Below are 25,364 nucleotides of genomic sequence, written 5' to 3'. Positions count from 1 at the left end.
ACCGGGGAGTCCGTGTGGGCCCTGTGCGGAGACCGGGTTTGAACCTGTGTGGACTTGCAGCTGCAGCCGCAGGGCCGTGGCCCTCACGCCCTGTCCCTCGTCCCTCAGGGAGTCGCAGCTTCCAGAAACTGTGGTGCTGCTGCAGGCGCCTCGCTGGGGAGCATGGGGGGTGGCCCCCTGGGGGTCGTGGTCTCGTGCTCGGCAGCGAGCGTCGTGGTCACCTCTGGGCCTGAGGGCTTCCAGGGGGACACGTGGCTTTCTCGGCTTCACCTCTTTGTGGGGGTGGCCCTGTGCCCGGAGAGGCAGAGGGTGCACGTGCCCGGGAGAGAAGGAACGGGAAGGAGGGAGGGAGAAGTGGTGGCAAAAGAAGAGGGAGGGTGGGGGGCGCTGGGGGTGGCCCAATGGTTTAGTGCCTGCCTCCAGCTCAGGGTGTGACCCCGGAGTCCCGGGATCGAGTCCCACGTCGGGCTCCCTGCAGGGAGCCTGCTTCTCCCTCTGCCTGTGTCTCTGCCTCTCTCTGTGTGTCTCTTGTGAATAAATAAATAAAATCTTAAAAAAGGGGGGGTTGGGTAGGGTGGAGTGGGGTGGGGCAGGGCAGGTGCATGGTAGGGAGGCTGCTCCTTGCCCCCAGTCTGGGCCCTCTCGGTCTTGGGTCAGGACATCCCTGGGGTCCCTTTCTGGGAACTTCCTGCATCTGTGCCTGGGGAATTCTAGGCCACGTGTCAGGACTGTGCGGAAGGACTTGCCGTCTGCCCTGCCTCTCCCACAGCAGGTCCAGGAGGGCAGTGGCCTAGGTCAGAGCTGTTCCCCGCTCCTGAGCAGGCCATAGCCTGTCCCTGGGCACTGGGACGGCCCCTGTTCAGAGCTGACACCACCACGCACCTCATGAGGGCCTGGACCCTGGCTTCTTCCAGCGGCATCCTCAGCTCCTGGCACGCACTAGCGGCTCCGTAAGTATTGCTCCCACACCCGTGTTTTAATATCAGGATCCGTCCTTCCAGAGCTGTGGCTTCTAGCACCGTGCACAGCAGGACAAAAATTAAGACCCAAGTTTGCTTGGCTGGCGGAATGTTCTGGAAGTTTTTTTTTAAATTTTTTTTTTTATTTTTTTTTTAAGATTTTCATTTATTCACGAGAGACACAGGCAGAGGGAGAAGCAGGCTCCCCGTATGGAGCCCGATGTATGACGCAATCCAGGACCTGAGCTGAAGGCAGACGCTCCACCGCTGAGCCCTCGGGGTGCCCCTGTTCTGGAAGTTTTATCGACAGGTAGTGTGTTCCACGGGATGAGGGTCAGTGAGGTCTTGGAGTCTTGAGTCTGAGAGAAAAATTTCCTCTTAGCCTTTATATGAAAGCCCTAAGGGGACAATAACTTCTGAATCTCCTTCTACCAATTTCGTCTCCATCTCCATATGACACCTGGACCTTGGGAGGAGGAGAGATTTGCGGCTGTGACTTTTGCTCTTCGTCCTGGAGGCTCTTTGCCCCACCTTTAATCTTCCAAATAGGCCACCAGTTGAGTCCCCTGGTGCCCTCTGCCGAACTTGAAAATTCTGGGGTTCTAGACCGCAGACCAGACAGGACGGGAAAGGACATTTGCACCTTTCGCACCCGAACACTTGTTTACAGGCGGCTGCCGTCGGACCGCGGCTCACCCAGGTGCGCGTTCTGGCCAGTTCCATCAGGAAGAAAAAGAACAAAGGGAAAAGCCATTATTCAGAGATGTGTGATCGTGTAAAACCCCTCTGGCTTTCCCTGGGAAGAGAATGGGGGAGGGAGCCAAGTTTCAAAGCGTCTACCCACGCCTGGGTCGCTGCTAATTTCATTTTAATATTAGACCGTGGCACGAAGGATGATTATATACCTGCGCGGAGCGAAAGAAAGACGGAAGGGAGGTGCGTGCTGGGAGTCACAGGGCAGGTGGGTCAAAAGCTCGGGTTTGGCTCTTCTGCTCAACAGCAGTGACCGAGCAGAGGTCACTTAGTGACTCTGTGCCTCAGTTTCCTTTTCTGTAAGAGAAGAACGGCACCTGCTTTACAGGGTGGGTGTCAGTATGAAGTGAGGTCATGCATGTGAGGTGCTAAGTCCATTGCCAGGCAAAATAGGGGCTGTTATCATGTTACCATTAGGTGTCTGCTTGCCTGTGTGTGTGTGTGTGTGTGTGTGTGTGTGTGTGTGTGTGCTGGACGCCCCTGACTGTATATGTCACGGACACTGAGTACGTGTGTGGGTGATGGACACCTGCGCACGTCAGTTTGTGTGAAAGGTGGAATGTAGGGAGAGAAAGCGTAGCAGGGGAATTCAGCTCCGTGAGTTGTTTCTCTTTCTACCGTGTACGTGTTACATGTGGTATAGAGCAGGGCTGTTTTTCCTGTTTCCTCGTCAGTAAAATTAAAAAGAAAAAAATTTAAAGATTTTATTTAGTTATTTGACATAGAGAGAGCGTGAGCGCACGCACAGGTAGGCAAAACAGCAGGCAGAGGGAGATGGAGAAGCAGGCCCTGAGCAGAGAGCCTGACGTGGGGGCTCCATCCCAGGACCCCGGGATCATGATGTGAGCCGAACGCAGACGCTTAACTGATTGAAGTACTCTTTGAAGTACAGGTGTCACCCCCCCAATTTTTTTTTTTAAAACAGATTTTTATTTGAGAAAGAGCAGAGGGAGAGGGATCAGCAGGGAGCTCGATGTGGGACTCGATCCCAGGACCCTGGGATCATGACCTGAGTCAAAAGCAGACACTTAACCGCCGGGGCCACCGAGGGGCCCCTCCTCATCTGCAAAATTGTAATAAAAATGATAATGATAATCATCCTAAGTGTTGAACCAGTGCTTACTATGCGTGGGGGTAAACGCCTGGTCCTGCTACCCGCCGGGGTTGGCATTAGACCCAAGAGTGGCTCAGAAGTGTGTCACCAACCAAGACGCCTTCCTAGGGGACCGTGTGCACCCAGCACAGCGCCTTCCCTTGAGCGCGTTTCCAGGCCCGGCTGAATGAACACGCGTCTGTGTACACACAACCCCCCACCCCCCAGCTGCCCACATGGCCACACTGTGGCTTCACACCTACGCTCACGCATGTACAACCAAGTCAGTGCGAGCTCACCTGCATAGTCTGCACAGGTGCATGCGCCCCAGCCCACCAGCCTGGCATCGCCCTGCTGCATCCCACACTCCTGCACGTCTGCCCAGCAGTACTCCTGCTACTACTAGTGACAGAGGCTGGAGGACACGCTCTTCCCTGCACAGCCACACGTAGCCCACCGGTGTGTTAATTTGCTAAGGGTGTCGTAACACAGCAGCACAGCCTGGGCGCTTCAACGACAGGCATTTCTTCGCTCACGGTCTGGAAGCCGCAAGTCTGAGACAGAGGTGTGAACAGGGCTGGTGTCTTCTTTTTTTTTTAACTTTTTTATATATATTTTTTACTTTATTTATTCATGAGCGACAGAGAGAGAGACACACACACAGAGACACAGGCAGAGGGAGAAGCAGGCTCCATGCAGGGAGCCCGACGTGGGACTTGATCCCTGGTCTCCAGGATCACACCCTGGGCTGAAGGCGGCACCAAACCGCTGAGCCACCCGGGCTGCCCAGGGCTGGTGTCTTCTGAGGCTTTTCTTGTCTGGGTTGTTGGTGGCCGTGCTCTCCCTGTACCTTCCTGGTTGGTCTTCCTCCCTGTGTGTCTGTGTCCTAATCTGTTCCCATGAGAATACTAGGGCCATACTGGGTCGGGGCCCACCCTAAAGACCTCATTTTACCTTCCTTGACCCCCTTTTTTAAAGATTTTATTTATTAAGGAGAGACAGAGAGAGAGGCAGAGACATAGGCAGAGGGAGAAGCAGGCTCCATGCAGGGAGCTTGATGTGGGGCTCGATCCTGGGACAATGGGATCAAGACCTGAGCCAAAGGCAGACACCCAACTGCTGAGCCACCCAGGTGCCCGTCTTCCTTGACCTCTTTAGAGACCCTGTGGGTCCCCTTCCATGCTGGGCATCAAGCCTACTCAAAAATAAATCCATAAAGACCTCATCTCCAAACAGAGCCACCTGCTGAAGATTTGGGGGGGGGGCTGGACTTCAATATATAATCTGGGGGACGGGACACAATTCAGCTCATAACACTGGGAGAGAAAAAGTCTCTGTCCAGAACACCTTGCCCTGGCCCCGCTCTCGTGTCCGCATCTGTAAAGTGGGCATGATGACCCTACCTACCTGGTCGCTGTTGTAAAAATTAAATCGGTTAATCCATGGAAGCGTGGAGCGTGGTGCCTGGAACCCCATCCGTGGTCGATAAACCGGTTTTTATGATCATTTATGATTAGGTGTCATTAGCAGTTTTTACATTTGTTGCCTTACAGGTGGGACCACACCTATGATGGTGGTCGGCCCGGGCAGCCAGGGACTGAGGGCACAGGGCTTCCTGCTTAGCACCCTTGGGCTTAGAAAACTCTACCCCCCCAGATCCAACCTTGGACCCCAGAGCTCCTGGGCTCTCCAAGTCCTTTGCTGAGCAGGAATTCTCTCCGTAACCCCCTGACAAGCTTACCAGGTTGTTGTTTTGTGTTTTTCACACCTCCCGGGACGGGGAGCTCATTTCCTTTCAGGGCAACCTTGATAGAAAGTTCTTTCTGGCGGTCTCCCTGAGCGGCAGCATGCCTCTGTCCATGCTTCCTCCTCCCGCCCTCTCTGGCCACGCAGGAACCCTGGTCCCATTTCTTGTATTTTTATTTTTTTAATTAAAAAAAATTTTTTTTTCTGGTCCCATTTCTAAATGGCTTCCTTGGAACCACAAGCTTCTAGGACCTCCCTCGTCACATGAGTTGCGGCCCAGCCAGGCCCTCAGCCTATGCAAGTGAGGCGGACTTTTAAAGAAGCTATTGTTTTTCTTGACTTAAAAACGTAACATGTGGTTATTAAGAAAAGTCAGAAAATACAAAGGAAGTAGAACCACCTGTCACCCCCAGCAACTGGAGATAACCAGTGTTAACATTCTTTAATTTAATTTTTGAATAGGCAATACGTTCACAAGGTTCAAAATTAAAAATCCTAAAAGGGTATTATTCACGGGAAAATTTCCCTCCCACACCCCTGTCTTACAGCCTTTAGTTCGCTCCACGGACTAAAAAAAGTTATTAGTTTCTTATGGATATTTCCAGAGATTTATTAAGATATATGAGGTTATTTTAAGATCTTGTAAGATATTATAAAGGCTGTTTTACGGGATTTTACGGGATAGTTTTAAGCCACTCGAGGACACACATGCGGGTTTTCCTCCCCACACCCCATTTTTATTCACTGCTTTGGTTGCTAAACAGCATATGTAGGTGCAACGGTCTTCTTGTTGGTTTTCGAAGAGCAGCTCTTTCACCTCCTCCTGGTGCCCTTTGTCTTCTAGGCCTGAATGCGCTGTTTTGGACGCTCGGGGTCACTTCTCATTCTTTCATGGGCCCTCCCCGTTTTCTGGCATCTTGTCATTTGCGGATGTGTTCGCGGTGACCCTCTCTAGTGACACGGCCTCTGCGCCACTTAATTGACGCTCAGCAGGGCCTCAGTCAACACCCCAGCTCACATTTTGCAGAAACCGAGGTGGCTCTCAGGAGAGCACCGACTGTGATTCTAAAGCGTCGTTAGTGCCCTTTGACTCCTCGTTGCAAAAACGCTGTTATTCACGTGAACCATTGTTGGCTCCTGGTGACTCCTCTTTTTTTTTTCCAGAAGGTTAAATGACTGTGATGGAAGACTGCGAACGCGGTGAGCCCTTTCCACCTGCCAGGCCTGGTTACATCACACACCCGATGTCATTTATTCCCCCCCAAAGAACCTTAGAAGGGGGGTGCTCTTCCCGGCCCTATTTCAAGGTTAGGAAAGGGGCTCAGAGAGGGGCAGTGACTCACCTGAGCCTGCCCATCCCCTGGCTTCCACCGCAGCCCTCTTGCCCTACCTGGTGCCGGTGTTAACTCTGTTGTTATCTCTCAGCTGAAAAATGTGCTGCAGAGTTCTGCGGGGACCTTGACTCCTGTTCCCTTGGTCCTTCTCCACGACGCAGGTCAGGTAGCCACTGGGTGGGCTGGGGCTGTAGAGGGGAATAACCTCGGTCCTTCCCTTGAGGCTTCCGGTGGGTGGATGGGACAGCCAGGCCTGGGGAAGGGAGTCTGGGACCCACCCTGTCTGTCTGCTCCCCTACACTGCCCATCCCTTCCCCACCCACGCTGAGGCCCACTCCCTGGTCCCCTCAGAGAGGACACCATTCCAGACACCCCCTCCTGCACCACATGGCTGCTCAGTCCTTCTGGAGTCTGGCTTTCCAGCGGGGATGCTGGCCTTGTGCCGTGTCTCCCTTCCAAGACCAGGGGCTCTCCTGGGGAGGGACCGCGTGTCCTCAGACGGGACTTCCCATGGCCTTGGCTGTGTCGCCTCCTTCAACTGGGGCCTCCAATGATGGGTGTGTCCTTCCACCGAGGCCCCCCCTGACTGTCCCCCTTAGAAGGGGGGTACCCAAGGAGAGAAGCTGTGTTTCCCCAGGCCAGGGCCCCCTGGGGATACGAGTTAGCTCTTCTCCCCTAGAAAGCTCCTTGGGAGTACGAAATCTGTTTCTCCTCTTGCACGTGGAGACGCCCAAAGACAGATGCTGTATCTCCCCCCACAGTCTGGGGGTCTCTGGGGACGAGGGTTGTGACCTGCTCAGCTCGGGGCTCCTCTGAGGTCGAGGTGTGTCTCCTCCCTCATGCTTGAACTTTTCCGGGACAGGCCTGTTTCCTCCCTCAGACCGGAGTTCTCAGGCTGGGCCCCCGCCCCCCGCCGCCCCCCACACCCGGGCCAGGAGTTCAGTGCCAGGCAAGTAATTGAATTCCTGTACGTTGACAAGTCAATCACGGAGTCTTAATGAGTCCTGAGTAATCTCAGACATGCGTGTTAATTAAATAGCTGTCCTGGTTCTAATCCACTGGAAGTTAATCACTGGGGAATTAGGAGGTGTCAGCTGGGGAACTTCATTAAGGTGGTGGTGGGGGGTCTCGCCAGGGGAGGGAGGGAGCCAGACGTGGAGTTGGGTGGGGGGGTGACCTGTCATGAGTGGCCCGTCGGAGAGGAGGGGTGGGGGCCCATGGCTGGAGGGGGCCCGGCCACCTCTGGGTGTCAGGGTCAGGAGCATCCCCCCTCTCCCCACTCTCAGCTTTGCCAGCCCCTCATACCTGGGTGGAACCCCCCAGCCCCCCCGGCCTGGCCCGGCCCAGCCCCTGCCCTGCCTCAGTCTCCAGTCCAGGAAAACTCTGGAAGAGGCACAAGGTTCTGGAAGTGCCGGGCGCAGAGGAGGGTTGGCACAGGTATGCTCTGCACTCCTTCCCCCCGCCTCCCCTCCCGGCCACCCCACCCTCCTCTCTACCTGGGAGCCAGAACCTCTAGGGAGGGGGCAGCTGTCGACCCCCCCTGGCTCCCAGGTGAGGGTGGCCTCACGAGGCCTCTGGAGGCCCCGCAGACACCCCCATCATTAAACCCTCTCCTGGGGCCCCTTGAACGGGCACCTACTTCTGGCGGGAGCCCTGACAGGTTTCGAGCAAACACTGCAGGCTCAGAGTGTGGCCCCATCAAGGGTCTCGGTGTCTGGGGGTGCTGAAGGGGCCCCACCGCACATTCCTGGCCACCCCTTCCTCTGGGAGTTGGAGCGTGTTTTCTTTCCCTTTGAGTGTAGGCGGCCCCCCGACAGCAAAAGTGACGCCGGGTCACTTCCGAGGCCACATCTAAAGAGATCCACAGCTGTTCTGTTGCTCCACACGCCGTCTTGGAGCGGGCGCCCAGGGGAGGCCTCATGCCCTGAGGACGCCCTGCTGTGGGGAAGCCCAGCGCCCGCGCGGCCCCAGGTGACACGTGTCCGCTGAGGGCGACCAGCGTGTGACCCCCCCTGCGGAACCCACACCGGGACAACCAGCCCCTGACTCCTGTCTGCATCCCCAGCCCACGGAAATAATGGATTTTTATTTTATTTTATTTTTTATTTCCGTATTTCCATTACGGAAATAAGGGATCGTGGCTGTTTGAAACCATTGTGTTTCTAGTCTGTTACGTAGCAAAACAGAAATGGTCGCCGAATGTATTCGTTTCTTTTTATTATTATTATTTTTTTTAATTTTAATTTTTTAAAGATTTTATTTATTTATTCATGAGAGACACAGAGAGAGAGAGAGGCAGAGACCCAGGCAGAGGGAGGAGCAGGCTGCATGCAGGGACCCTGATGTGGGACTCGATCCCAGGACCCCAGGGTCATGACCTGAACCAAAGGCAGACGCTCAACCACTGAGCCACCCAGGTGTCCCAATGTATTCATTTCTTAGGTCTGTTGTTACACGTAGCTCAGACAACAGAGATTTAGTCTCTCATGAGTTCTGGAGGCCAAAAGTCCCAAGGTGTTGGCCGGGTTGGATCCTTCTGGAGGGTCTGAGGTATAACCTGTTCTGTGCCCCTCACTCGTCCCCCGGCCCCGGGCTCCTTGGCTGGGGCTCACGGACGCCCAGACCCCACCCCATCTCTATGTGCTGTCTCTGTGTCTCTCTTTTCCCTTTTCTGTTTCTTCTAAGGGTCCTTGTCTTGGGCTTAGGGTCCAGCTCGTCCAGGATGATCTCATCACCATAATTAAGGTAGTTAAGGCCCTTGTTTGCAGATCTGCAAAGACCCTGATTTCAAGTGAGGCCGTGATCTGAGGGCCCAGGCAGACGTATCTCTGGAGGCCACTGTGCAGCCCCTTGCGCTGGGATGTCTGCCGGGCCTGTACTGGAGGTCCCACTTGGGACCCGGCAGCTGCAGCCAACAGAGATGAGGCCACTGCCAGCCTGCACTGTTGTTTGCGGCATCTTTTCTCTCTCCCCTGGAGATGGGGTCAGGATGCCTTCCGCGTATCTCCACGCCAGGGCCACATGCACTGACCTAAGCATGGGTCGCTTTATTAGACGGTCCCTGAAGATGACTTCCCCACCACCTGTTCCCATGGGAGAGCGTGCGGTTCTGTGGGGGAAGGGCTCTGCAATCCATGTGCCTGGAGACCCGGAGCCTTTCCTGATGTCTGGGATGTTTCGAAATAGCAAAGGGGTGGGGGTGGGGGGGTCCTGGGAGAAGATATAATCACGTCTCTGAGTCCTCACAGGCCAGCTCTTTGGGATCTGCCCCAGAGTCAGCCCCGGCTTTGCAGAGTTAACCTCCCTCTCTTCTGGGGCTCCCAGGGGACTCTGGGGGAGCATCCATTACTGCTGATTTTATTTTCTGCTCCTCTCCTGTCAACTCCAAAGTCCTAGGCCTGGCCCTGAGCTGGGAGGTGACAGCTGGCTCGCTTCACTTGGGGATTTTTTGCTGAGTCCTGGTATCTAGATGTTGGGAGGGCCCCTTCTGTACTCCCAGCCAGATGGCGGAAGTGGCTGTTTCACTGGCCAGCTCCCCATCTCAGAAGCTTCCAGAGCAGAACCCTCATCTGCAGCAGTTTCCCCACTGGGTCTGGTCCACAGCCTTGACCGTATCTTGTTTGGATTTGGTCTGTCCTGGTTGGGGGCCTCCAGGGCCATCAGCCACGTCTCTGGGTCCCTATCACACCCCAGGGCTCCTCTCCCAAGGCCCCAGTGTACCCTGTGTAAGAGTCTGTGCAGGTCGGGGTCTGTGCAAGGTGGCAGGTGCACAAGGGGCTTGGGGATGCTGCTGGAGCTGAGACTGTGAGCCCCTGGCCCGTGGCTTCTCCCTTCCCCTTCTCTTATCTCCCATCGCCTGTCTCCCCTCTCCCTCTTTCGTCTCCCATCTCCCCTCTGCTGTCTCCCTCTCCCATCTCCCAGCTCCCCTCTTCCCTCTCCCATCTCCCTCTCCCATCTCCCATCCCCCTGCCCATATGTGTTCTGACCTGCCCTCCTGCCTACAGGTGGTGATGAGACAGCTGCAAGCCAAGCTTTTCTGCTGCTGAATATAGAGAAGGGACCCCCCAGCCCCCAGCACGGTGGCCTCCCTGGGCCTGGTGGGTGCCACAGCCCTTTGTCCCCTCCTCCCCGTGCATGCTCCTCACCCACCAGCTGAGTCCCTTCCTGGTGCATCCCCCGGGGTGACCAGCTCAAGCCCGAGGCGGCTCCCCAGTGAGCCGACCTGCCGCCCGAGGGGCAGGGAGAGGTCTGCCTTTCAGGAGGCATTCTGGAGCAACGCCAGAAGCCCAGACTCCCACTGCATTTCCCGAGCTTGAATCCTTTCTCTGTCTCTCTCTAGCCGGGTGATTTCAGACAGATGAACCTCTCTGTTCCCTCCTCTGTGTAACCAGGAGAATAACTGCACCTGCACCCCGCAGGGCTGGTGGTTTGCACAGTGCCTGGCAGGTTAGCGGGGACGCTCAATAAACGTCAGTTCCTCTTCCCGAAGGCTGGGCCCGGCCTGTGCTCCCTCCTCTCCTCTTCTTCCCGCAAATATACCCTAAAGATGCCTCTGAACCTTCCCTCTGCTGCAGGCTGGCTGTCTGGGGGTGACGGGAGCCGGGTCCCTCTCCTCGCAGACTGAAGGCTCCTGACAGACAGTGGGCCGTGGGGCACTAAGTGACGTGCCTGGGGCAGGGGGAGCATAGAGGCCGCAGAGGTGAAGAGCCTGAAGGTGACTCGGGCTGTGTGGCTTACAGGAAGCTCCGTGCGGTGAGTAGATCTTGAGCCAGGCCTGCTTCCTGTCCCCTTACCCCAACCATACGGGCCTTTTCACCTTTTGTCTTTGAAAGATATTTTTGCTGCATTTAGAGTCGCAGATTAAAAGCCGTGGCTGGAACATGCCAAGGAAGCCCCTGCCTCAGGGAATACTTTCTCTTGCCGTTGCCTGGGGTGCTTTGCCCTAGACATTTCTCTGTGCTCTTCACCGGGTCTCGGCTCAACTATCCCCGCCTCGTGGGGCCCTCCCTTGGCTGTCTGATCTGAGATGGCACCTCTGCTGCTTCTCTTCCTTTTCCTTGTGAAGCTTCTCCTCATCTGACACTCTGCATATTTATTTGTTCATGAGCTTATGATCCTTTTCCTCAGTGAAATGCAGGCTTCACCAGGGCCTTTGCACTTACTTTTCCTCCCATCTGACCTTTTGTCCCCCCATCCTTAACTACATGACTCTTTCACTTAGATTTCTGCTCAAATGTCACCGTACAGAGGTACCAAATCTGGCTACAACAGCACTTTTCCCATCACTGCCTCTCCCCCTTAACCTGCTTAGTTTTCCTTCAAAGCACTTATTACCCCCTGAAAATTATTATTGTCATTTGTTGCTGGTTTATTTATTTGTTGCTTGTGCCCGTAAGATAATATAAGCTCCTTGAGGGAAGGGGCTTTGTTTTATTCACTTCCACGTCCCAGGGTCTCTAAGGGTGTCTGTCGCACGGTTGTCAAGTGAAAGAATAAACATTGACCGACTTAAGCTTCATAAGAGCCCTTGGAAATAGCTACTCTTACTTATCCCCAGGTAGAAAGAGGGAAATAGAGGCACAGAGATGAGAAGTAACTTGCTCAAGGTGACAGAAATGCTAAGTGGCTTAGCTGGTCTCGCTCCAGAGTCCCACTCCTGTTTGTCTCCTGATTTCCTGTTTGCCCCTGACCTGGGGGTGGGGGTGGGCTGACCTCCTGCTGCTCTCCTGACAGGTCAGGGGCTGGCAGAACAGGTGACCAAGGGCAGAATTTTTCACGGACACTGCCCCCCTGCCTCCTGTAGACTTTGCAGGAGGAAGAGACTTGGTCCCCGGGCTTCCTGGGGTCCATGTGGCTCTGGGTGAGGAGCCCAAGCACTGGGGGTGTGCTGGCCGGCAGGTAAGAGGGGACCCGTCACCGGTCCACCACTCACTTCGCTTGCCCGGCCCACCCCTTTGTCTTTCTTATCCTGAGACACAATTCTTCCTCCAGAAAAGCCACACCCCAGTGGAAGTTACAGGGTTCCATTCGGATTTCTCTTGCTGGAGGAAACCTTCCGTGACTTTTACCCCTTCCTACTCGCAGCAGACTTGGTTAGTGTTGATGCCCGTCAGGGTCGGATGCATGGAGGACCATACTTTCCAGCTCCCATGTGGTTAGACAAGGCTGTGGGACACTTCTAGCCAAAGCTGTGAGTGGAGGTGGCATGTGTCACTTCCGAGCCGAGGCATTTAAGAACCTGAGTGCTCGGGGTGCCTGGGTGACTCAATTGTTTAAGCATCTGCCTTCGGCTCAGGTCATGATTCCAGGGTCCTGGGACCAAACCCCACATGAGGCTCTCTGCTCAGTGGGGATGCTGCTTCTCCCTCTCCCTCTCCCTCTGTTCACTCATGCTCAGTCATGCTCTCTTTCACTCTCTCTCTCTAATAAGTAAATAAAATCTTAAAAAAAAAAAAAGAACCTTAGTGCTCACTCTTCCAATTCTCTGGGCCAACCCCAGAGGTCCTGTGTTCCACATGGGGTAGTTACAGGCGGGGTCTCTGTTCGTCAGCCTGGGCCCCTGGAGTCCACTGTGCGAGGCAGAGACCTTTGTTCTACTGACCCAGGTGGAGGCTGCAACGTGACCCGAAATAAATCTTTGTTGTTTTATGCCACTGTGATTTGGGGTTAATTTGTTATGCAGCTCGGCTTAACCTCTCCTGACTAATGCACCGTTTTGGCCCGATTTTACGTGTCTTCGTTGCTCGTGGCTCATCCCTCATTCCCTGCCCGTGGGGGTGCGACTCAGTATGGCGTTTCTGGGAGACAATTCGGTGTTATGTGTAGATGAAAAGCCCTAAATAAATGTATTGTCTTTGACTCAGAAATTTCACTTCTAGGAATTTATCCTACGGAAATAATTGGACAAGTTCAGAAAGTTGTAAGGATAAGGAGGATATTCATCACATTAAATGGTAAGAATTGGACCAGACTAAATATCCCACAACAGCAAATTGGTTAAATAAATTGTGATCCGGCTCTACAATAGAATGCTAGCTGCTGCCCGTGGCACAGATTTACTGGCATAGAAAGAGAGCCACAGTCTATCATAGTGCAGCGTATGCATAATGTAAGCATCTTTGTTAAAAAAAAATATATATACATATATATGTATGCATGAAGAAAGTCTATGAGATAGTCAGCAAAAACTTAATGGAAATTTCTGGGTGTGGAATCCCAGGTGGTTTTATCTTTATTGTTTTTATTTTGGCTCTATTTAAATTTTTTCCTCAGTGATTTTGTACCACGGGTATGAAGAAAAATTAAAGGGGAGGAAGAAAATGAGTGTGCTCTTGGTTGGAGATGTTAACCTCGAAGAGCCATGCTTTCCTTATCTGTGAAACAGGTGTGACGGTACCCGCTTCTGAGGGTTTTGGGAGGATGCAGAGAGAGCAGGTGTTATGAAGCATCTCGCACCTGCTGGGTCCTCGAAATCCATAGCTATTGTTACCAGTTATCAGTAAACTAAGGAACCTTAGAGCTTGGTTGATTAATTCATCCGTCCGTCTATCTATCGAGTCAACAAGCATGGCCTGGACCTACTGTGTGCTGGACTGTGTGCTGGATAAAGAGGAGTCATAATAAGAATGGCAAGGACTTGGAGCGCCGGGGTGGCTCAGTCAGTGAAGCGTCTGCCTTCTGCTCAGGTCATGACCTCAGGGTCCTGGGATCGAGCCTACATTGGGCTCCCTGCTCCAGGGGGAGCCTACTTCTCCCTCTCTCTCTGCCCCCCCCCACTCATGTTCTCTCCCTCTCTGTCTCAAATAAATAAAATAAAATCTTAAAAAAAAAGGGTAGCAAATATTTACATGGCAGCAGTGCCAGGCACTGCTGTAAGCACTTGGAATTTACTCACGGTTTGGATCTATACCCTCACTCTGTGAGGGGACAGCATTCGTAGCCCGGCTTTATGGATTCCAAAAAGGAGACGCAGAAAGGTAGAGTGGCCTGCCCAAGTCGCAGGCCTGGGAGGAGACAGGGCCAGCCTCCCGAGTCCTCACTCAGCCTCTCGTCCACACTGAGGGGGACCGGGAGCCTGCTCCTCTGCTGGGTTCCACTCTGCTCCCAAGCTGGGTGCAGCAGGGGCTTGGTGGGACACTGTCCCATCAGGGCAGAGGTGGGGAGAGCTGGCAACCCCTGGGGCCAGACCGGGACATAGGATGGCAGCAGGCTAGAGGAAGATATGGGGACGATGGGCTCATTCTCCCCATTGTATAGGCGAGAAAGTGGAGGCAGGAGGGACTTGCCCAGGGTCCTGCCGTGAGAATAGAGCAGGCGCCGGAGCCCACGCCTCTTGGCTCTGAAGCCTGAGTTCTTTTCTCTGCACCAGCTGTCCCCTTGGGGGTCCCATTGCCCTTGGAATCCTATAAACTAGGACCTTACTGTTCTACCCTAGTGGGAAGCGAGCTGAAGCTGCGGGTGGGGTGAGGTAGGGGACAGTGGCCCCTAAGCAGTTACCAGGGGGTCCCACACATTTAACATTCTTACAAATCCTCAAAGTTTCTTGGATTAAATGTGGCCAAGCCCCAGGGCTCTACTCAGGCCCTCCAAATGGGAGCTTTGTAAAAAAAAAAAAAAAAATCCCCCCCCAAGATGCTCCGTGTGTGTGTGTGTGTGTGTGTGTGTGTCCTACTTCACAGCAGAGTATCGGGAAGGTGTCATCTGTCCTCCCCATCACCACCTCCTTCCCCACATTCTCTCTCCAACCCACCTGTCAGCCTTGCCTCCCACCAGTGAGCCCCCATTGTGGATTCAGCGGTCACCTCTGGTCACCTCTCGGGCCTCAGTGGATCACTCTCTCTTCTCCTTGAAAGAAACACTGCACTGAGCCGCTGCCCTCGGGGCCCTTCTTCGGAGCCTTGTTTCCTTTAGCAGTTCCTGCTCTCCCCAACCTCCCACCATGAGGAAGAGGAACATCCGACTCTTCTCTTTTGGGGGGGTTGGGGTATGTGCTTTTCTGGGTGCAGGGGGCTGGACCGAGTGACAGTTCATCCTTACGGATACTCATTAAACAAAGAAACAAAAGGCGATTCCATCTAAAAAAGAACACCTGGACAGCCACGGCCCTCCACCTCCGGGACTCCTTCTCTCCCATCATGCTAGGCCACCTGGATGAGGGAGGAGGAAGCCATACCCTGAGAAATGCAGGAAGCTTCTAGAAGCCCAATAAGGCAGGGACACATTTTCCCCCCAGAGCCTCCAGGAGAAATGCAATCCTGCTGTCACCTTGATTTTAGCCTCAGTGAAGCCCCTTTGGACGTCTGACCTCCGAGACCGTAAGAGAGTGAGCGTGTGTTGTAGTAAGCCCCTAAGATCGTGGTAATTTGTTTTTTTGTTTTGTTTTGTTTTGTTTTTTTGTTTTTGTTGTTATTTTTTGGTAATTTGTTATAGCAGCCACAAGGCATTAATGATTTCTGCTGAGCTGACAAAATGACACGGGTTTGACTCTGTATTCCCAGGATAACCCTCCCTTGGTCATTTTATATACATAAGCCATTTGGTAGATCGTCAGATTCAAACTGCAACAGTTTTGTTTAGCATTTTATTTCCACGTTCGTGAGGGAGCTTGGTTTGTAGTTTTCTTATAATGTCTCTGGCTTTGTTAGCAGAATAATGCTGGCCTCTTAGAATGAGTTGGAAAATATTCTTTCCTCTTTAATTTTCTGGAAGAGTTTTTGCCGGATTGGCAGGATGGCGTTCTTAAACGTTTGTTAGAATTCTCCACTGAAATATCTGGTCCTGCAGTTTTTTTTTTTAATTTTTATTTATTTATGATAGTCACAGAGAGAGAGAGAGAGAGGCAGAGACACAGGCAGAGGGAGAAGCAGGCTCCATGCACCGGGAGCCCGACGTGGGACTCGATCCCGGGTCTCCAGGATCGCGCCCTGGGCCAAAGGCAGGCACCAAACCGCTGCGCCACCCAGGGATCCCCCCTTTTTTTTTTTTTTTTGGAAGGTTTTTAGCTACAAATTCAACATATTTAATAGATACAGGGCTATTCAGGCTATCTGCTTCTTTTTGAGTGGGATTGGGTAGTTTGGGTCTCAAGGAATGTGTCCGTTTGATCCAGGTTGTGAAATTCATTTGCAGAAAGCTGTTCATATTATTTCCTTATTCCGTTTAATATGTGTGGAATCTGTAATGATGTCATTTCTCTCATTCATGATACTGGTAATCTGTGTTTTGTTTGTTTTGTCTTTTTTCCCTACCGGTCTAGCTAGAGGTTTATCCATTTTACTGTTTTCTTCAAAGAATCACCATTTTGGCTTCAGCGATTTTCTCTTTTAGTTTTCTGTTTTCGATTCCATTGATTTATGCTCTAATTTAAAAAAAATTTTTATTTTTATTTATTTTTTATTTATTTATGATAGTCACAGAGAGAGAGAGAGAGAGGCAGAGACACAGGCAGAGGGAGAAGCAGGCTCCATGCACCGGGAGCCCGACGTGGGATTCGATCCCGGGTCTCCAGGATTGCGCCCTGGGCCAAAGGCAGGGGCTAAACCGCTGTGCCACCCAGGGATCCCTCTGCTCTAATTTTTTTTTTTTTTTATCATTTCCTTTCTTCTGTTTACTTCAGGCTCAATTTGCCTTTCCCATCCTAGTTTTCTTTGCCTCTTCTTTTTCAAATTGAGTCAGAATTCATGTATAACATTACGTTTGTTTCAAATGTACAATATAATGCTTCGATAGCTGTATGTATTGCAAAATGGTCACCACAATGAGTCTAGTTAACATCTTTCACTATAAATAGTTAGAAATTTTTTCTTGTGATGAGAACTTTTAAGATTTACTCTTAGTAACTTTCAAATATGCAATACAGTATTATTAACTCTAACCATACTGTACGTTACATCTCCAGGACTTACTTATTTTATAGCTATAAGTTTGTATCTTTTGACCCCTACCACCCCATCCCTTTCTTCAGTTTCTTTTTATTTTTTTAAAGATTTATTCATTTACTTATTTATGATAGACATAGAGAGAGAGAGAGAGAGAGAGAGAGAGAGAGAGAGAGAGGCAGAGACACAGGAGTAGGGAGAAGCAGGCTCCATGGGAGCCTGATGTGGGACTCGATCCCGGGTCTCCAGGATCATGCCCTGGGCCAAAGGCAGGTGCTAAACCGCTGAGCCACCCAGGGATCCCCTTCAGTTTCTTAAGGCGGAATTTGAAGTCAATCATTTGAGACCTTCCTTTTTTTTTTTTTTTTTACTATTAGTGTTTAATTTAATGCTATATATTCCCTCCTAAGTATCGTCATAGTAGCGCACCTTGAATTTTGTGTTTTTACTTTGTGTTGTGTTTCCATTCTCATTCAATTCAAAATACTTTGTAATTTCCCTTGATTTCTTCTTTGACCCACAGGTTATTAAAAGTGTGTTTTTAGCTTCCAAGTATTGGTGATTGTCCTCATAGCTTTCTGTTATACGTTTCTAATGTAGTTCCATTATGATCAGAGAACATTCTTTGCATGACTTGAATCTTTTAAAATTTATTCAGACTTGATTTATGGCTTTATCTTTTAAAATATTCCATGAGTACTTAAAAATCATGTATATTCTGATGTCGTTGAGAAGAACGTTCTATAAATGTCAACTAGGTCAAGTTGTTTTAGAGTGTTGTTCACATCTATATCCTAAGTGATTTTCTGTCTACTTGTTCTATCAACAATTGAGAGAAGAGCGTGGACGTCTTCAACTATAGCTGTGGATATTTCTACTTATCCTTGCAGGTCTGTTTGTGCGTCCTCCATTTTGAAGCTCTGCTCTTAGATGCCCACCATTTTCGATTATTATATCTTCTGTATTAATTGATCTCTTTATCGCTATAAAATCATTTTCTTTGTCCCTGGTGATAGTTTTTGAATGCGTATCTACTTTGACATTACTGTAGCCACTTCAGCTTTCTTTTCTTTAGTGTTAGCGTGGCATAACTTCTTTTTTTTTTTTTTAAAGATTTTATTTATTTATTCATGAGAGACACACACACAGAGAGAGAGGCAGAGACACAGGCAGAGGGAGAAGCAGGCTCCATGCAAGGAGCCCTGATGTGGGACTCGATCCGGGGTCCCCAGGATCACACCCCAGGCTGATGGCTGCACTAAACCACTGCGGCGTGGCATAACTTCTGTACAGCCTTTTAACCTATATGTGTTTTTATATTTAATACGTCTTTTTTGAGACACATAGTTGATTCTTGCTTCTTTCTCCTACCTGACAGTCTCTGTCTTTTAATTGGGGTGTTTGGATCATTTACATTTAATGCGATTATTGATATGCTTGGGCTTAAGTCTATCATCTCGTTACTTGTTTCATGTTTGTCCCAGCCATTCTTTGTTTCCTTTTTCATATTGTTTGGTCTTCTTTTGGATTGGGCATTTTTTTTTTTTATGATTCCAATCTATCTCTGTTGTTGGTTTATTAGCTATGACTTTTAGTTTTGTTATCCTAGTCATTATTTTAGGATTTATAGCTTGTATCTGTGACTTACAATAGTCTATGAATGGTATCGTACCACTTCAGGTATAGTATAAGACTTTTATAATAAGATACTTCCATTTCCTGTCTCCCAACCATTATTTTCTTATTGTCATACTTTTTACTTATATATGCTATAAACCTCTCTATATACATTGTTGTTTCTGTTTAAGTACTTGATTATTTAAAAAACAGTTTAAATAATAATAACACTAATATATTTATCTGTGTGGTTATCATTTCTGGTGTTTTTCATTCCTTGAGTCCCTGTATCTATCTGGTATCATTTTTCTTCCAACTGAAGAGCTTTCTTTAACATTTATTATAGTGAAGGTCTGTTGTTGATGAATTCTTTGAGCTTGTGAATGTCTGAAATAGTCTTTATTTTGTCTTTGTTTTGAAAGATATTTTGCTGTATTCAGAGTTGCAGATTAAATGCTGTTGCCAGAACATGCCAAGGATGCCCCTGCCTCAGGGAATACTTTCTCTTGCCGTTGCCTGGAGTGTTTTCCCCCTAGACATTTCTCTGTCTACTCTTCACTGGGTCTCAGCTCAAATATCCCCTCCTCATAGGGCCCTCCCTTGGCTGTCTGATCTAAGAGGGCACCTCTGCTGCTTCTCTTCCTACCATGCTTTCTTTTTCCTTGTGAAGCTTCTCCTCACCCAACACTGTGTATTTATTTGCTCACGTGCTTATGATCCTTTTCCTCAGTAAAATGCAGGCTTCACTAGGGCAGGGACTTTGTCTTGGTCACTCTTGGGTTATCTATGCCTATGACAGTTCCTGACATACTGTAGATGCTCAATGAAGCAACTTGAATGAATGAATGAATGAATGAATGAATGAAGAATTATTGAGTGCTCTTTTTGGACATTAAGTACAATCTACTTGCTGTGTGACTGTAGACAAGTCCCGTCCCACCATAAGGCATGTCTTTTTCTAGTGGGCAGTGGCTGAATGTCAGCTCATCCTTCCCTACTGTGCGCTGGGCCAGATGAGCCCTGGGCTGTTCTGTTCTGTTCCCCACCATACTGGAGGGGGTTGGGCCAGATATTCTCTAGCCAGGGCTTGATAGCTCCAGGCTTCGGATCATCACGATCACCACCAGGGGGCACACGATGCTTAGATTCTAGACCCTGGGCTCTGTGCCCCAGCTCTTCTTCGGGCTGGTAGAAGTCGCTATGATTGCCTATCAGTTAGGACTTCTGCATGCAGGTGGTGTAAATGCATATGCAGAATGGGAAGGTGTTTCGAGGAGCCCTGACTGCTGGCCTCAAGGTGTGGGGTCTCAGCCCTCACTGCTCACCTTCCCATGGCTCCCTACCCATTGACAGACCCCATGAAGTGATTCACCTGTGTCTTCCTGTGGAAGGGAAGAAGTGGGCCCACTAGGATGGGAACTGTGCAGGGTGCTCAGTGGCTTCTTGTATGTTCTGGGCCCCTAAATCAACTTGTGACTTTGTACAAGTGAACCCTTTGACATCACCAAGCAGAGGGTGACCCTATTATCTGTGGGGTCCCTCAAAGAAGCTAGAAACGTGGCAAACCTGTTGCAGCTCTTTGACTTCCTTTGGGGCTGAGCCCTTCACTGTCCCTCCTCAGGTCATGGAAGACCCCCTGGCCTGCGAATTGTCCCACAGAGTCTGAGGCCCTAGGAGGGAGGAGTGGGGAGTTGCCTTCTGAGTGGGGAGGCTCACATGTACACAGGCTCATTTCACTTTCTCAAGAAGGGGGAATGTTTTTGCTACTGACCCATAGATGGATGGGGAAACTGAGACCTGGAGAGTAGGAAGATCGGTTTGAAGTCGCATGTCAGCATGTGACATACTTGGTTCTACTGCGCCTTCTGTTTTGGGTGTGTCCACCGGCCCCTCGGGCCATTCCTTTTCCAGAGAGTTAGCTCCTTTAGCCAACAGAGCCTCTGAACCTCTGCACTGCTATTTCCTCTGCCTGGAATATCTTTCCTTCAGACCTTCCATGGCTGGCTCCTTCCTGTCATCTGGATGACGGGCCAGACGTCACCTCCTTAGAGAAAGCTTCCCTGACCACACCTGGCCCCCTGTATCTCAGCAGCTTGTTTTATTTCTTCTAGAGCACTTATCACCATCTGAAATCAGCCAATTTCCTGGTTTATGGTTTATGCTCCATCTCCCCTGTCAGAATGAAATTGCCACTAGAGCAGGGACGCTGCCTGCCTTGTTCCCTGATGGGCCACGTCTCACACATGGCACACAGTGGGAGGCACCCATGGGTGTAATTGAACGTGTGAGTGAGGAGGATGGAGAGTTGCCTGTCACTGCGCAGGTCTCCAGACAAGAGTGCAGAGTCACACTGACCCTTCCCTGGAGGTCCCTGGCTCTGGGCTGCTTTGTGGCTCACGTGCTCATTCCTCTCTGTGCTTCTTACTCCTTCATCCCCCGGGCACCTGGCTGACTCAGTTGGTCAAGTGGCTGACTCTCGATTTCAGCTCAGGTCATGATCTCAGGGTGCCGGGATGGAGCCCTGCACTCGGCGGGAGTCTGCTCTAGGATTCTCGCTATCCCTCTGCCTCTGCCCCTCCCTCTGCTCATGCACATGTGTGCACACACACACACTCTCTCTCTCAAATAAACAATAATAATAAATAAACCTTTTAAAAAGAATTTTATTTATTTATTCATGAGAGACACACATACAGAGAGGCAGAGACACAGGCAGAGGCAGAGGAAGGCTCCCTGAGAGAAGCCCGATGTGAGACTCGATCCCAGGACCCCAGGATGGTGGCCTGAGCTGAAGGCAGATGTTCAACCCCTGAGCCACCCAGGTGCCCCATAATAAATAGATCTTAAAAAAATTGAAAACTTCATCCTCTTCCCCATGAGCAGCATACTTCTGAGACAGGAAGCCATGGCGTATCTGATTTACAAACCAAAGCCAAGATGTGGAAGGAGAAAGATGGGGAGCAGTGAAACCTGGGGCTGGGGTGCAAGCCCTGGTGTTCTGGAGAGGGGAGCCAGGGACGGCTCAGGTGCCTCATGCCGTTGCTGTTCCAAGCTCAGGCTAAGTGTATGGATGGGGTTTCTGACCATGATGATGGCCCTATGTGAGCATGTGAGTTCCCTGTTCTCAAATAGGCTTGTCAGGCTTGTCAGGAGGCCGCAGGGGGCACCCCCTCAGTGTATGTGAGCACTGGGTGTCCCTGAGATCCCTCCCAGAGCTGTGAGCACCTACCTATAGGACGACCTGGTGCCGCGTGGAGAGCAGACAATGCAGCAGGAGAACTTTGGGCCAACAAGACCTGAATGAGAATCCTGGCTCAGTCACTTGCGTGCCGTGTGACCTTGAGCAGGTGACTTTCTTCGAGCTGAGAAGAAATGAGCTCTGCTTTCTGGGGCTGGCTCTGGACCTCAGTCATCCAGGCCCAGCCTTTTCTGACCTGGGTTCCTAGCCAGGTTTTGATGCTCATCCCCACCTGGGGAGTCAGGGGAATCAGGTTTTTCTCTCCACAGACTTTGCCTGTCCCACCTACATCTATAGCACGAGGACGTTTTCTACTGAGATGTCTGTCCCCCGTCTTGCTAGACTGGAGCCCCTTGTGGGCAGGCCTGAAACTCTGTTCATTTCTGCCTCCATCACACCTGGCACGGGGATGGGCACACCACAGAGGTGGTGCTGGTACCGAGTGAATTGGGTCGCCGAGACTGGGTTGACTTCTATTCTCCAGGATCTCTGGGACAAAGCTGCCATCCACGTCACCCTGCCCTGAACTCATCCAGCACTGCCTCCACCCCCCACCTCCTTGTGGGGTTGCCTAGAGTGGGCCAACGCCAACAGCGTCCCTAACATGCCACGTGCCCTCCATCGAACCCTCATAGACACACCATGACACTATCTTAGGCCTACTTGCGACATGAGCACACGGAGGCTCAGACAACTCAAGTAACAAAACAGACGAGCCTGAATTTGAGGCATTTGCCACGTTTTGTGGTGCACAGACTCCCGTGACATCCCCGACCTTGACCTTGGGAAGAGGTGCTTGTGATGGGCTCCTGGGTACAGGTATGATGAGCCAGCTTCAGTGCATCGTGAGGCAAAGCTGAGATTCAAACCCAGGCCTGTTTGGTGCTGACCAATCAGCGTTGTGGATTCCTAAGATCTAGTAGTGAGGGGAAAAAAAAAGCAAGGTACATAAGCCTGTTTATCAAAGGGGAAAGAGAGTATACACACTTACAAACCGATATGCATGTGTGTGTGTGTGTGTGTGTGCGCGCATATTTGCTTGTGTGTGTGGATTTTGCAGGATTTCCTAGAATCTGCTAATACGGCTTTTTTTTTTTTTTTTTTTTTTTTCCAGATTGGAGAACTTTGTGGCTGGGTTATGGAGCAGGAGAGAGACTTACTCTGGGTGTCCTTTCTACTCTTTGAATTTTGAACCAGTGAGTCCATTAACTATTAAAAAAAAAAAAAAGAACAAACAGGGGCACCTGGGTGGCTCAGTTGGTTGAGCGTCAGCCTTCAGCTCAGGTCACGATCCTGGAGTTCTAGGATTGAGGCCTGCGTTGGGCTCCCTGCTTGGCGGGGAGTCTCCCTCTCCCTCTTCCCCTCACCCCGCTCATGCTCTCTCTCTCTCAAATAAATAAATAAAATCTTAAAAAAAAAAAAAGAAAGAACAAACAAACAACAAATGCAGACAATCAACCAACTGCAAGCAGACGCCGGGCCTGCAGCTTTTTGCAGTTGGGCCTGGAGCTGGGCGGGCTGGGCCAAGTGGCTCGGTTGGGGCCGGTGTTTCGGGGGCGCATGGCCCGTGCAGCCAGGCAGAGGGGGACAGAGAGGGAGGCCCCCGTCTTCCCACAGTGTGAGGAATAAGTGCACTTGTTGTAATTCTCATCCATGTGGTTTGGTCACTGAGACTCTAAACTCAATTAGAAATTTAACAAACCTTATAAATCCTCCCCAGCCTGAGCCTTGTAAATCTCCAGAGCGGGGCCAGCTTAGCACTTATCCATCTCTGGCTTAATGACCTCCCCAGCCTGGCCTGACAATGATTCAGGGCCGGTGACAGGTCTAATTAGGGAGCGCAAAGTGCAGCAGCCGCCGGGCGAGGTGAGGAGGAAGAGGGAGCCTGCTCCCTGCCTGGGGGTGGGGGGCGGTTAGGGAAGTGAGTCCTGACCCTGGTCCTGCTCCCTGCCTGGGCAGGGGGTGGTGGTTAGGGAAGTGAGTCCTGACCCTGGTCGGGCCTGGACCTCTGGGCCTTGGGGCCGGGGCGCGCAGGAGGAGAGGCAGGGAGGGGTGGCGAGGACCTGGTTGGCTTTCCCAGTTAATGTCGCCCTGCTGGTGGTGTGTCTTACTGGGAGAGGCTGCTGAGAGCAGGCCACCAGTAACGCTGTGGCGTTGAGGGCCCCGCGGAGCCCGGGTGGCCTCCCAGCGTGGCGGCGATTTTGTGGGCAGGGCTGAGGCTGTGTTGGTAGCCGGTGTGGCGGGTGTGGGGTAGTTTTGAGGGTGGGCTCTGATCTTCCAGGGCCCGAGGGAATTGTATTCCAGACCAACACTTGTGAAATCGAAGGGGGTCCAGACAGCTCCATTTTTAAGGGTGGAGCATTCGGCTTTAGTGAAAAGATGGATTTTCCACACGAGCTGACTATCCTTGTGAGGTAGTGAGCTCCCCGTCTGTGGATAGACAGCTCAGGATCCTCTACTAATATATATATATATGTATATATATATATATACATATATATATATTTATTTATTTATTATTATTTTTTAAAGAATTTAGCTTTTTATCGAACAGGTTATGAAAGAGGTGTGGTCAAAAAGACCAAAGCCCACGTCCACATCAGGCTCCTCTGATTCTTCTTCCTTTCCTTCCACTTTCTACTCCTCAGCTGGGGCAGCCCTGGTGGCAGGAGCGGGACCTCCTGCGGGTGCAGCACCAGCTTCTGGGGCGGCTCCACCTGCCTCTACAGAGGAGGCTCATGGTGTTGGCATCGGCCAGGGTCCTTGCAAAAGGCCTGGCCCGAAAGGTTCAACGTGTGCACCCGCTGCTTTGGCGAGGGCGTCGATCCCAGGCCCTGCGACCGTCCCCTCATGGGTGCGTGGGCCAAGGCAGAGCCAGGGCGGAGGCTTCGGTGTGGGGGGAGCCGAGCGGGCCTGGCGGGCGTGGGGCTCATCGGCCAGGAGGTGAGGGCCTCACCCCGGTGTGGCACCTGAGCGGCAGCCGAGCTGGGGGCCGGGATCCTCTCTTCCCTGGGATCCTCTTCTCTGTCGGGGTTTCACGCATCGTCTGGAACGATCCGGGTGGAGAAGCTGCTCAGGGAGGCTGAGCACCTCGCGCATGGTCACCGAGGAGCGGGCCTGGAATCTGGCCGTCGGGCTGCGGACCGGCTCCCCCCACGCTGCTCCCCGTCTCTGCTGGAGATGCGCCCTCCGTCCGGCTGCTGCTCCTCACTTGCGAGAACACTCACGACGATTCTGGGCACAAAATGACTGGAGGCCTCGGAGCCAAGAGCCACAATCTCCTGGCAACACGGGCTGCCTGGACAGGCTCCTCCACCGAGTTCGGCGCCGGCTGGGAGGGTGCGGGTCCTCACCTGTGGGCTCCCCCTCCTCTCGTGCTCCTCCTCAGGCCTCCTTTTTCTCTCTTCTCCCAGCCTCCTTCTGGCCTCTCTCTCGGGCCCTGAGCCCAACTGCCCCTGAGCTATTTGCCAGGAAATAGGGGTGGGGGTGGGGTAGGTCTGAGCTCTCTGCTTTTATTTATTTTTTTTTAAGATTTTATTTATTCATGAGAGACAGAGAGAGACAGGCAGAGACACAGGCAGAGGGAGAAGCAGGCTCCCTGCAGGGAGCCCGATGGGGAACTCGATCCCGGGACTCCAGGGTCATGCCCTGGGCTGAAGGCAGACGCTCAACTGCTGAGCCACTGGACGCCCCACTTCTGCTGCTTGGATGCAGGAGGCCGAGCTGACACAGCTGCCTGGGGGGATG

At 51.6% G+C, this 25,364-nt stretch overlaps 1 long non-coding RNA gene across 1 annotated transcript; it reads left to right on the top strand.

Annotated features, from left to right (window-relative positions):
* Nucleotides 1-625: 625 nt before the first annotated feature.
* LOC140602118 (uncharacterized) lies at nt 626-25,362 on the top strand. Its single transcript, XR_012005118.1, has 4 exons — nt 626-950; nt 1,118-1,269; nt 22,732-22,813; nt 24,266-25,362. It is a non-coding gene; the product is annotated as an uncharacterized lncRNA (long non-coding RNA).
* Nucleotides 25,363-25,364: the final 2 nt, after the last annotated feature.

This window comes from Canis lupus, chromosome 13 (assembly GCF_048164855.1).
Source record: "Canis lupus baileyi chromosome 13, mCanLup2.hap1, whole genome shotgun sequence".
In the NCBI taxonomy this organism is placed as follows: Eukaryota; Metazoa; Chordata; class Mammalia; order Carnivora; family Canidae; genus Canis; species Canis lupus.
The sequence above is the reverse complement of the archived record's forward strand: the minus strand, read 5'-3'. Positions and strand labels throughout refer to the sequence as shown.